The sequence below is a fragment of the Carettochelys insculpta genome, chromosome 9, assembly GCF_033958435.1.
Source record: "Carettochelys insculpta isolate YL-2023 chromosome 9, ASM3395843v1, whole genome shotgun sequence".
Classification (NCBI taxonomy): Eukaryota; Metazoa; Chordata; order Testudines; family Carettochelyidae; genus Carettochelys; species Carettochelys insculpta.
Window position 1 is genome coordinate 57,417,909 of NC_134145.1, and position 13,845 is coordinate 57,431,753.

General features: G+C 49.8%; 1 long non-coding RNA gene across 1 annotated transcript; it reads right to left on the bottom strand.

The window, feature by feature from the left end:
* Positions 1-596: 596 nt before the first annotated feature.
* Positions 597-13,531, bottom strand: LOC142018006 (uncharacterized). The gene is made up of 3 exons (XR_012646648.1): positions 13,513-13,531; positions 13,304-13,394; positions 597-4,349 (listed from the first exon to the last, which is right to left on the bottom strand). It is a non-coding gene; the product is annotated as an uncharacterized LOC142018006 (long non-coding RNA).
* Positions 13,532-13,845: the final 314 nt, after the last annotated feature.

Below are 13,845 nucleotides of genomic sequence, written 5' to 3' on the forward strand. Positions count from 1 at the left end.
CTAGGACTAGCGTGCGCTTTTCCCCCTCACATCTGGAAACTGCACTGGCGTTGCTATGGAAATGGTGCTTAAAGAGCCTTTCCCAGGTGTGAGTTTTAAAGGCATGCTCCCTGAACAGCAAAGAAATAAATTATCCTCTGTGGAAAAGTATGCTTCACCTTCCCGTGCTTTCACAGGACAGCCGTGCCACATGAGCTATGGTATGCACTAGCCACCTAAATATGAGTGCTAACTAGCAGACCAGTTCCCAGAATTCTTTGGTTCCCCTTTACTGATTTACTGGACTTCAGAATCTGGGCAGACTGGACAAGGCAGTGGGATGAATATTCAAAAGTGGGTTGAAAAGTTCCCTGAAAGTTCCTTGGGCTGCCCCGCCCCCGGGGGAGATTCAGGTGCTGACCAACTAATTAGCAGGGCACCCACAGCCACTAACAGCAGCCAGCATGTGTTTCTAGTGGTGGTGCACATCTGCACATGGCTTGGTGCACATAACAAAATTTATTCCACCCATGGCTGGAAAAAGTGAGCGGGAACACTGGTGAGGTGCTGAAACCACGGCACTGCTGTTCGATGTTCATAGGTCACACGGTGGTGGTGTCTACCAGAAAGGGGTAACTGAAGGTGGGAGGGGAAAATGTGAGGCAGAGATCAACCAATACCACCAATAGAAACTACTGGTGTTGACGAGGGTAAGCTGAAAACTTGACCTCCCTTAAACTGTTCTATTCGGACGAGGTGCGTCCTCTGGAGCCTCTACATCTTTTAGAATGTATTTTAATAGATCCACCACTATGATGCTGGGACATTAAACCCCACCAGCGCCTCTCCCACCCAATCGAACAGCCGCCATTTTTGTGTGGCCCACTCAAAACAATAGGCCTTGGCTCCTCTTCCCCTGATTCCTCTCCAAATACTATTCCTGCAGCTAATCCCACTTCTTCCCATCTGCCCTATCTTGCTGATGCCCAGGGAGGGAAACAAGAAACAGGTGAGGCACATTGCTTAGAGGAACCCAAGAAAACATAAGCAGGAAAGGAAGCGGAGCGCCATCGCCCAACTTGTAAGAGGCTATGTAAAGCACCAGGGGATGATGAGAAATTCATTTGATAAAAGCACTGTGGATGCTGCAGATCTCTTGGAGCACTTCCTGCTTTATAACTGCCTTGTGCAAATTGTCTTGCACAGCCCACAAAGCCCTCTATGGATACACCAAGCTGACCCTGTTTAGCTCCTAATTGAGTGTCTACATTAGACTTGATTTCATAATTCTTTACAGCAGTTTCCAATCAAATTGGACTGTGCTGACGTCCATATTCAGATCTTTCTTTGGCTTTCCCCTGGCTGACGCATGAGATGATCAGACCCCTCCTGCCATTTCCCCTTCCACAGGGTCTGCAACCATGTTTCTGGGATGATGACGACAAGTGGAGTTGCCTTAGAGGGTTCCATGAGGTTCGCAAGAGGTCTGGGCAAGGCAGAGGCTCTCCTGAAGTCAGGAATCAGAGAAAAGTTGGGATCTTGGTGCCGGGAGTTTGTAATTAACAGAAAGAGTTCTGCTTGCCAAAACCATGATAGACGGATCTCTCACTGCTGGGCACATCTGAGCTACTCGTCTGTGCTGCTCGCTCCCTCCCAGAGACACATGTGCCCACCTGCTTCCTGCTTTCTTCCCTTGACTGGACATAATTCCAAAGCACTTGGCACGTTGCCTGTAGGCTACGTCTACACTAGCACACTATGTCGGAGTAGCTTATTTCGACATAAGAACATCGAAATGTGCTACTTCGACGCGTATCGTCTACACGTCCTCCAGGGCTGGCGCCGTCGACGTTCAATGTCGAAGTAGAGACAGAGAACGTTGAAGGGAGCTGCCCCAGAAGGAAATGCAGAGCGTCCACACACACAAGCGCTCCCCATCGAAATAAGGGGCTAGCAAAGCCCCAAGCCGCTCCCTTAAAGGGTCCCTCCCAGACACAATCGGCCTGCACAGCACGAGATCCACAGAGCCGACAACTGGTTGCAGACCCTGTGCATGCAGCATGGACCCCCAGCTGCAGCAGCAGCCAGAAGCCTTGGGCTAAGGGCTGCTGTACGCGGTGACCCTAGAGCCCCACAGGGGCTGGACAGCATCTCTCAACCCCTCAGCTGATGGCCACCATGGAGGACCCCGCTATTTTGACGTAGCGGGACACAGATCATCTACACACGCCCTACTTCAATGTTGAACTTCGAAGTAGGGCACTATTCCCTTCTTCAGATAGGAATAGCGATTTCCATGTCTCACCACCTAACATTGATTTCAACGTCGAAATAGCTCATGGCACGTGTAGACGCGATGCGTGCTATTTCGATGTTGTGCCAGCTACTTCGAAGCAGCCGGCTAGTGTAGACGCACCCATAGAGACATAAAGAACTGATTCCGAAAGGGACTTCCAGACGTAAAAGTAGATATAATACATCTCTTTTGCAGGAAGAAGGCTGAGATGGAAACAACCCAGGGAGTTGGGATGCATTTCAAATTGACTTTGCTCTTGGGTAAATGAAAAAGCCGGAGCTTTATGGGGAGCATTTGCTCAGCTACCGTGAGACTTGAACCAGTCTGTTACTGAGAACTTAGATCTCCTTAAGGGCCTGGAGAAGTCAGGATATGCTGTTACGTATTAGTTGCGTTACAGTAGTACATGTTGAACCTCTCTAGTCCGGCACCCTCAGGACCTGACCAGGGCTGAATGAGAGAATTTGTTGGACCATGGGAAGTCAATGTTGTCTAGCACATGACCAACACTGTCACCGTTTACTGGGCTCTTAGAAGACATTTAGGGGCAAATTACAGCTAAATAACAGCACAGGACACTGAGCGCCAGGACTGGTGGCTGGAAACAAACTTTATGGGACAACGGGAAACTTGGCCACAAATCAGACTGGATTACAGATGTCATCAGACCAGAAAGTTCCAGATTACAGAGATTCAGCCTGTATCTCCAGCTTGCTGAGTGAGTGTGGTAACCCCCTCTGCCCTAAAGCTTAGAGACTAAGCTGACAGCGAAAGGCTGGGTGAAAAGAGGCTTCATGGTCCCCACTTCACAAGGGAACTGAAAACTGAGTGACTAGAGAGTCCATGGTGAGAGAGTCTTCCTGAGTCCAACCACAAGACAATCCTCTCTCCTCAAGATTTCCCTCGTCACACCCTGGCCCTGCTAAGGAGGACCAGCAGCAGAGACACTAGAAATCTGGAGATCCTGTCATCCTGGCTGTTCCCACTGGGACCCAGTTGCAGGTAGTACTAGAACACTGTAGACTGATCCAGAAAACACAAGAGGTTCAGTGATGCATCCTCCCTAGTGCAGTGTTTCTCCAAGCCTGACCCTGGCTAGCTTCCTCCAGCACTGTGTAACATGCAGAGGTGGAAGATCTTCCCATGCTGAAGTTTTGGCTATAAACTCCATCCTTCATGCTGGGGAGAAGGAACAGCTGTTTTGTTGCTTTTATCTGCAGTGAATAACATTGCATTCATTTCCTGCAAAAATATTACTGGGGTGCATTTGCCCAGACCTGCCCAGCCCCAGCTGCAGCCTATTGCTTAGTTCTTATCCGGTGATTTCAGCTGCCAATCAAGAAAGCATCTGTTACTATTTGCCCAGAGAAATGAGCAAAATCTGCTGGAAGATTTTTGTATGGCTTCAGCGAAGCTCAGATTTGTCTGTAACTCAGTCACGTGTGTTACAGGGCAAGTTGCTATTTTCCAGGTGTGCCTTACCAGCTATTGGGATCACGTTGCTTAGATCCACTGATTTAGTGACAGCTCCATGCGACGTCATAGATAAAACTGCCTCAATGATTGGACTGAGCATCAACATGGGAAAGACAATGAGGAGCAACCACTCCAACAACACCACCATCATATGGGGAGGGGATGACCTGGAAGAAGTGGAGCAGTTCACCTGCTTGGTGAGTATTCTGGGCTGAGATGGAGGAACAAACAAGGATATCAATGCCAGAATAGGGAAAGCAACAGCTGCCCTCAAGACTTCATCCCATATGGAGATGACAAATAATATCTGCAAAGACAAAACTGCAGATCTTCAACACAAATGCAAAAAGTGTGCTTTTGCATGGATGCGAGACCTGGCATACTAAAAAGCCTTCAAATCACAAGCGACAGATATTCATAAACAGATGCCTGAGGTACATCCTTTGTATCAAGTGGAAAGACTTGGTCACAAACAAGGAGTTTTGGAACAGAACAGGACAAGACACACTTGACGTTCAAATCAAGAGAAGAAAGTGGAGACGGCCACGCTCTCAGAAAACCATCATCTGGCACAGTCCGTCAAGCTCTCCAGTAGAACCTGCAAGGAAAACACAGAAGAGAGAGACCTCAGGCAGGGTGGAGAAGATTTACTGAGACTGAAGGACAACAACTGGGGTACTCCTGGGATCAGTGAGAAATTTTGTCCCAAGACACAGTGAAGTGGCCGACACTTGTAGTTGTCCTACGCTCCACCTGGCATACAAGGGCTTAAGCCCAGTCACCCACATTCATAAAAAGCTATTTCTTGTGTACGCTCCTAATGGAGACGACCCTGGGAACCAGCCCAGGTGTGTGATCTCACAAGGGGGCTCAGAACAGCCAGTGGCTCTTCTCCAAGGGTAACTCAGGGTGATAGCCCAGGTCTGCATTCCCAGTATGGAGCTCCAAGGTGCATGGTCCCTAGACCTGTCTCAGGGACTGGGTCCCAACTCTTGACTCCTGCTTTAAGATGCCAGGGCTGGGTCTGGTAATCCTACGGGAGGGTCTGTTTGGTTCTTTTAGGCCTTTTGCCCCTCAGCATGTGTCTGTTAATCCCAGAGGAGGGTCTTCTGGGTTATCTGACTGGGAGAGGCCTGGACACATTCAATAAAATGCCCATTAGTGATGCTTCAAATGATGGTAAATTCAACTATGTGGTTTTTAAACGGCGTCAGAATGCACCTGAAATGTACAGGGTAACATTTAGATCCCTGAAGAGCGGATCTAGGCTGAGTAACGTGGCTGATGTACACCACATGGACGATACATGGTTCAGAAGGAAATTAAGATTCCTAGGGGTAGGGCTCCCTGCCCCAAGGTTAGATTTCCTAGAGTTAAGGCACCTGGAGTTAGGGGGTAGCGTTGCTATGGGTAGAGCTCTTGGCGCTACGGCCTGCGTGCTAAGGGGTCGGGCTCCCCGCCATAGGGGTCGGGCTTCCATGGAGATGGTACTTGGAACTAGGTTCCTGGGTCAGTTAAGTGGCACTGTTGCTATTGGCAACGTTGCATTTAACCCTTGAAGGCAGGGCACCCGACTCTAAACACTGCTGGGGCTGAGCTCCGAGCTCTCCCCTTTCGGTGGGCAATAGGTGCCCCAGGGCGAGCTTTCGTCCCCTTAAAATCACACTGTCCCAACACAGGTTGAATCTCTCCCCAGAGTTCAGCCGGCACAAAATGGAACCCGGGAGCATCAACTCTGACCAGGTCGATCTTCCACATCATGAAGACACGCCCTCACTATTGCATTTGCGCTCATTAACGCACCTCAGTTATACTTATTTGCACAATATTAACCAGCCCAGCATAAACAGGCTAGAGAGGCAGCAGAAGGACCAGGACAGACATTTGAGTGGTAAAACTGCAGGGTCAGGTCTGTTGGTGGTCTCAGGGTCTCTACAGGAAACGCCAATCGAATTCCCAGTCCCTCTCTCATGTTCTCTCCTGGATCTGGATTGAGGGAGTGCCTCTCGGGTTCCAAAGAAAGTGATGTGGGTCTGGAGAAGACTGGGGGAGCCCATGTTTCCTCCAAGGAAGGACGGGCTGCAGGCAATGGGAGGAGCTTAGAGGGATGTGGGGAAATGAACCAGTAGGGTGGGATGTCAGGGAAAGATCCAGGAGTGGCAGGACCCAGGACAAAACATCCCAGAAGTATCAAAAAATGAGACCCAGCAAAGGTGTATTCACTCTGTCACAAAATGCAGCTTTCAGAACCCTGTGTCTGGGAAAGGCAGGCCAGGCCCTCCGTCCTGACGAGAGGCGTACGGCTGGGTGTTAGCTGCATTGATTCAGGAGTTAGGCCAGAACAGGACGCATGTAAACCCCTTCTCTGGTTACGAGCTTTCACACCGTGGGCCTGCAGAGAGCCGTTCTTTCCTAAAGGCACAAAGCATGCTCCCACGTGTGAGTTACACGCGGCAGGGAAGTACCAAGAATGCAGACCCTGAATGTATTGACTTAAGTCGTCCCTCCGGGCCGTTTCATTGTCTCACACAGCACGAACAGTTAATTTAACACTAGCCGGCTTTGCCAGATGGCCGGGGGGGTGGAGGGTGTGTCTCGAGGCCTGGGCCTGGGGGAAATGGGAATCAGCATGCTGCCTGGGGACAGATCCCACAGGGTGCACACCTGTAAGGCTGCCTCACCAGCAGGGGAGCTCACGTTTGCCTTGACGAGCCCGCAGCTGGTTAACACCTTGTGCCCCATGATCCTGCTCCCGTCCAAGGCAGGAGCAAACTCCTGTTGACTTCTATTGCTGCAGGTTTGGGCTCAGCGTGGACATCTACTCAGCCATCTGAACTTCCACCAAGCCCCATCACAACAGGGGCATGGGGTCTGATGGACAACCAGCAATGGGGCCCTCCTCGAATGGTCTCACCTGGGGTGGCGCTAAAGCCTTGGGCACAGACACAGACCAGCCTTTGCAGAGCCCAGCACTGCAATACCAGGAGCGGTTTGTTAGAGTCCAAAACAGCTGAATCCAGAACGGTTCCAGAGCCAGGGGAAGACCAGAGTGACCAGAGCCAGGCTGGGCTGACTGGTGCCCGGTCTGTTGGTGTGTCACTCGCATGAAACATGCACAGCTCTTAACTCACCATGGAGGGGCTCTCCCAGCCATGGCCCCCCCGTGTGATACTTCAGCCTGTAGCAGGGCTCCTCTGGACAGGCAGTGCTGGGATGGGAGCAGAGTGATGAGCTGCAGCAGGAGAAAAAGCAGCAGGTTCCTCTAGGGCCGCCGCAGGAACTACCCTCGTTCACTGACTGGAAAATCTGGATACCGGCTTCAAAGAACAGCTGGAGGAGAGAGAGTGCTGCTCGGGCACAACAGTGCAGGCAGCAAAAGGATGTAGCGGTTGTCTCGCACTCACTCAGCAAGAGGCTAGCCAGCTAGCAGACGCAAGCCCGTCCCTTCCCTAGCCGTCCACCTGCAGTCAGAGGAGACAGCGGAGGGTGCCTGCGCTTCCCGACATCAGCCATCTGACGAGACCGTCGTCTCCCCATCACCTCTCTGTGCACCCCGCACTCTGTGGGCGCAAGAGTTACTGCCTCAGTGGGGCTGGCCTCATCCAGCAAGCGCAAAACTCATGGGGCACCTCTCAGGAATGGACCTACCTGCGCTGTCCTCTCCTCAGCCCACCACCTGAGTCGAGATCTAGAACAGCTTCAGGAGGGCCCTGAGGGTTCTGCTGTGCCGAAATCCAGCCCTCTCCTGGACTTGCCGTGATGTTGGTATTCCCAGGCCTTGGCCCAACACTGTTACGTCATGTGGATGAACTACAGCATCCACAGTTTTTTTGGGACTTAACTGTTGCCTGGGAGAGACCCATAGAAACCAGGACATCCGGTGACTTTCCCAATGCGTGGCAGCCTCAGTGGAGTTAGCCAAGACTTCCTGCGAACATTGGTAAGGGGAGCTGCTGGACGCTGGCCAGTAATAACCCATCAGAACTGCAAGGGGCACAGCTTGTGTCAAACACGCAGAGGGAACCAGGAGGGGGCATAAGACTCCTCCACAGATCACATACCCGCTGGCGAGGCTTGAAATAGGAGACGAAATCTGCTCTCTGGTGTCCAAGAATTTCTTTCTTCCCTGCTATGCTTGCCAAAGTAAAGAAGAAGAAGAAAAGATCACAGCCCAGCAATGTTCCACATGGGCTCACCCGGTCCCAGTTCATTCCTCATCTCAGCAAATATGAGCCCATGATTTCAGTGGAAATTTCCAGTCCGGGGCAGCCCCAGCACCTAAGTATTCAGCTCTTGGTTCCTGATAGAGCGAGGGTGGGCACAGCTCAGGGCTGGAGGCACAGGGCGTACAGGTTCACAGTCCTGCAAAAGCCTGTGTCATAGCACATGGCTATTATTCACCCTCCACATGAACCCAGGGCGGCATCTTAATGTCTGAGAGGGCAGATTATGTGCCAGTGAAAGGCAGCAGGATTCCTTTGAAGGCAGTGGAGCTTTGCCAGTTTATGCCACTTCAAGATCCGGCCCTTAATTCTTAGTCTGGTTTACTGGGAAAGAAAACCAAAGCCTTGATATCTATCTTGCCCTCAGAATGTCATTCCTCTGCCATGGGCTTTGGAAGGAGGTGAGGCAGAACTCCATCTTGCCAGCAGACCCTGACTCTACAGGCATGATAAGAGTTTTCAACTTCAGAAAAGGGTGGTACAAGGAGGCAGGTGAAAAATTGGTCTCCGTAACCTCTGAGGCTGGGATAAGAAATGATGGGCTTAACTTGCAGGGTGGTTAAACACTGGAATAAATTGCCCAGGGAGGTTGCAGAATCTCCCACACTGGAGGATTTAAATTACAAACACCTATCAGGAGAGAGCTCTCTCTTACAGGGGTGAGCAAAAATTTTGCATCGGCACCCACTTTTCCTCCCTGAAATTAGCAGTGTTGTCCTGCACACCCTGGAAGCTGCCTAATGTTATCCAAACTGAGGGAAATTTCCATTATGTTCACATGCAAGAAAACCCAAAACCCTTTTGGCGAGTGTAAGAAAATAAGCACCTAGCATGTAAAATGTTATGAATTGGTATAGAAATGTGAATACACACACACAAAAACAATATTTAATAAAATGATGGATGAGACTGACCCCCAGCTGCCGAGCATGCTGTGGCCCCCCCATGCAATGTCATGCCCCCCAAAGTACCCTGTCCCCCCCATGTAACCCACACACCTACTGGGTGTGGCGCATGGTCCCCTGTAGGGGCACTTAGACCCCTTACACAGAGAGAAAGACTGAGTCTCCTCTACAGCCTTAGCTGAGAGACCCTTGGCTTTTAGCTCCAGCTGTGTAGTGGTTTATGCACTACGCTCTGGAGGTGCCCGGTTTGATTCTGCCTGTTGGTGTTACAGCAGCCATGCCTTGGGTTCGGCGGTCTGGATTTGATGGCCTCTTGAGGTCCTGCACTTCCAGGCCAGCCAGCTTTGGTAAGGACTGTTGATTTCCAGCAGCCAAGGCTGGGCCCTGCATGTGTGTATGCCCTGGGATGTTTACTGTAGGTGCAGCCCCCTACAGCCAGTGCCAGGCTGGGGATGGAAGAACACAGCTCAGCAAAGTCAGGGGAAAAACAACAGCGGGCAGGAAAGTCTTAAAGATCTGGCCAGAACCGGTCAGAGCCAATCCCTGGCTTCCTCTTTCAATCTCTGCTCTCAGGGCTGCTGCTGGCCTGGGTCTTGCTGAGTCAATTCATAAACAGGGAACACGGATCTGGCAGCGGTCCCGGCTCGATTTCAAAAGGAGATGGGAACATTGCTGCATAAGACTCCAAAGAATGGCAGAGCGAAGCGAGCGGAGGGGAGCAGGGGGTATGTGGGCTGCTTCCCAAATCACACTGCCCCCGCCAAAGAAAACAAGCAAAACTGGAGGAAAACATGTTGTTCCCTGCAACTCGATCACCAGGCTCTGCAAGAGCGGCTTGTATTGTACAGCTTGGGGGACAGAGGCCCAGGGGTGCTGGCTGCAAGCTGATTGGGTGGTGGGGAGAGAGAGGTTTAACTGTTACTGGGCAAACTTGAAACCCGTTGAGGAGGGAGGTGGGATGAGGAGGGATTTGTTTTGCGGGGGTGGAACACGTACAGCACTTGTTTTGTGCCCTGGGATTCCAGTTCTCCTCCTCCTGGGTTCTGGGACGGTGTCAGCTGCTCAGATCCCGTGATCCTAATTTGGGATACTGAGATAACAGGATTTTTTTCAGGGGGGAGGCTGGATTCTTTATGGGGAACAAGGGACCTGCTGATTTTTGTGCTGCTGAATGTGGCTATTGTGTAGTTCGGGTGGCGGCTGGAATTAGAACAATCGTACTTTCATAGCTACCGCTGACCTCCTTCAACGAGCTCTACGGACACAGGGCCAGATTCTCAGCTGATAGGAACAAGTGTAATTAAGGGACAGAGTGGGAAGCTCTCGCACCCCCGCACCCCAATTGGAAGCTTTGGGAAAAAATTCTCTTTGATTTCCTGCCAACAAAAAAAGTTGGGTTTGGAACAAAACACGGGAAATCAAAAGTGCTTGTGCTGAAAAGAGAGAGAAAGGGAATCAGGGAGGAAAACACACGAAAGATTCTCTAAGTTTTCAGCTTTTGTCAAAACAATGAAAATTTTTCGTGAAACAAGCTATCGGCCGGGAAAACACACACTTCATTCAAAAGCCATTTCCCGCCGGCACTAGCAGCTGTATTGCTGTCAGTGGTGCTACGCTGATTCATGTCACCGGTTGAGGATCTATCCCATTAATCCTCAGTACATTCCTTCGAGAGAGGGAAGTCTGTCTGGGTCTATTGCTCATACATTTTCCCAGTCATCAGAGTTAAAAGTCTGAAGCTTCAACATGCTGCTGAGCTGGTGGCTTTTACCAGCACTGACATGGTTAAGGGAAACGGTGCCTTGCTTTTTCAGGCAGGATTGTTATTTAACAGTCCTCTGTTGGCAAGAATTATCCCTTCCTCCTTCCTTCTTCACATAGCAACAAGGGGAAGAGAGAAATGATTGAAAGATCTACTTGGGCCCCCTCTCATAAGCATGCAACAGTTCAGAGGCTCCAAAGAGGGTGTCACCCAAGTCTATGATTTCACTGAGTGCCTTGCAATATGTCTTGTTTTTCATAAAGCCCCAACACCTGGAGTTCTGTGATTTTTGGAGGATCACAGCTCTTTAAAAATAAAATAAAATAAAACAACATTTCTGGCCCTCGTGGTTCCAGAGAAAAAATTAAAACCATGCCCTTTGTGCACTCGAAAGGTTCCAAAACCAAAAGGCAAAGAGAAGGCACTCCAACATTCGTTGAGGTTTTTTTTTTTTAAATATGTTTAGACTCATCTCATGCTTTAATCTCCTGGAGGCTGACCCAACTACAGGGCTGCCAAGTTCCCTTGTTTCCATATACCTGAACCACTTGGATCCCAACCTAGGCTGGAGGTTTTGGAAACAGGGGTATCCTTCCCAGCATTCGCCTACTTTGGACTGGCTGAAAATACCGTAACAACGAGGTGTCACCTGGTGTTCAGCCATTCCTCATTCCAGCCAGAATCTGAGAGAGCAGAGGCTGCTCAGAAATGAAACCTTGTGGGGAAATATTTTAGCTGTGAAATGGTGAACCTCCAAAAGTAGGTAACAGGAGGTCACTATGTCTTTCGGGTGATGGTTTAGAGCAGGTTTGTCTTAAGGGGATGATAACCTCTGTCTCTTAAGGTTGCTTCTCGCATGGCCATGAGCCGCAAAGCTGTAGTCAGAGCTCTGTTGTGACAGGCGCTGTACAAACACTAGGAAGAACTGGCCTTGCTTTTCAGGGCTAACAGGCTCAGTCAGGTCCCCATTGGACCATCCAGCAAGTTCATCACCTAACTTCTAAGAGCTCGCTGACTATAGGGTCATCATTTCAGAAGGGTTCAAACTCCCATTGACTATGATGGGGCAGGACTGTCCCCTGTGAGAGAAGACCCCTGGTGAACTGCAAAGGAGAAAGAGGTTTAGAAAGGGCAGGCCCAGAATGAGCATGAAATAGGAAGTTTGTTTTGACCAGAATCCCAATAAAAATTCCCCTCTCAGAGCCACCCAGTGTCTCTTAAGGGTGCTATGCAGCGCCCCCTGCAGGCTATCGGTTTAAATTCAGTGCTGCAAAATACAGGTGTTGAAATCCAACGTGCATGGCTGAGAAGGGAATTTTACCCTCCCTGCTGCAGCTCGCTGGTTACAGTCTTTTTTTTTTAAAAAAAAATAAAGAGTAAAATTTTTAAAAATGCCCAAATCACCTAGGAAACTAGTTCCATTTTAAAAAGCATCGTTGGCACTGAGGAGCCTAAGCCCCATCTACTTTTAGTGGCACTTGAGCTCCTAAATCACAGAGGCGTCTTTGAACATTTCACCCTGAGTGACCAGCGTGGGCGCTGATTACCGTTCATCTCCCCCATTCTACTTGGCCAATACAGGATGAATCAGACAATTCAGAAATTCATCACCGGCTCCAGTTTGAGATGATATCAATACCCCCCCTAGTGGTTGGATATCAAGGAAAGCTAGTGTGATCCATTGATATTTCATGTTTCCCTGAATTTATTTAGTGACCTTTATGTTTATCTAGAGGTCTTTCAAAAAGGAGTAGATACACGAATCGCTAGGAATAGCATCAGTAGTTTTACTGCATAAATCCACGAGGGCTACCTCATGTATTGAGGTATAAAATGGTCACCAGCTGATGTTGGAGAAAATGTGTCTCCCCCCACCCCCCCCGCAGGAGATGGATTTGCTCAGTTAAGTGTGCTGTTGTGCGTGGAGAAGTTAGACCTTCACCTGAAGCCACCTGCCTGTCCAAGGTCTCAGGTAGGCGGCTGGATTGGATGGGCTATGGAGCTGTTGAGGGGCAGCAATTCCTATTAGCTGCCATGCACAAATCCCATGGGTTACACATTCACCTGTGCTGGCTGGAGTATCAAACCTGCTCGAGTGTGTGGGGTTAATGGCATTCGGCAATAACTGCTTCACCGGGTCAGCCCCAGGCACTGTATTCACCTGGGCCTCCTCAGGTATGGGCACTTGCAGTTCCCATTGGCTGCAGATCATCTCCCGGCCAATGGGAGCTGCGGGAATCAGTGTCCTGGGCTGTGCCACTTTCCACAGCTCCCATTGGCTGGGAATGGTGATCCACAGCAGCCAATGGGAGCTGCAAGTACCTCTACCTGTGGAGGCACAGGTAAATACAGTGCTGGTGGTCCACCAGGAGCTAACCCTGGCAAACTGTGTTCATCCCATTCCTGTCCTACACAGTCTAATTCATAGAAGCTTGGTTATATTGGACGTAGATGATGTATTCCACATGCTGCGTATATATGATTTAATTTTAGCTGGCAAACGGGGTGTTTCTATGTGTGTAGCCATATCATGTTCCTACCTATGAATTAAACCACATCATCACTTCTGTGCTGTCCATGTATAGTTGCCGCTACATTAAAGGCAGTGAAAATAAATCACAAATTGTAGCGTGCAAGCATGAGAAATCTTCCTGCAGGTTACCTGTGGCCAGTGGGGAAGATGGGAGAGGTGGCTCATGTCTATCACATCTAGCTGGTTGGGAAGACGTAACAATCAGCACATTAGTATAAACCTGAAAAACAAATCAAAGTGTCCAGTCATTCAGCTTGTTAGGGCAGGGACAGAGTATTTCAGATGCGTGTTTGATCTTGAGCTTTCTATTCATGGCTTCTCATTAGGACACAACCAACCTATGGAGCTGTTCCAAATTCTGGCTGGCATGATGCAAGCTCCCCATCAGTTCATAATCTTCCGTTTGGCTGCAGCAGAGGGAGCGGGAGGGGGAGGGAGCTGGATTAATTCAAGTTTTTGATTCAGTTTCTAAAGAAAAAAAAAAAAAGACCCAGCAAAATCAAGCAACATTCTCTTCCCTGTGCTCATTTGCATTGAGATGCAAATAGGCTTGCCTCAGGAAAACCCCTGCGGTCAGTCACCTGGGTGGACATGTGACCAGGACCTCCTTCTCCCACTCCAGACCTCCTCCAGCACTCCCTGCAACCTGGCCAGAATGAAGGGTTTTAATT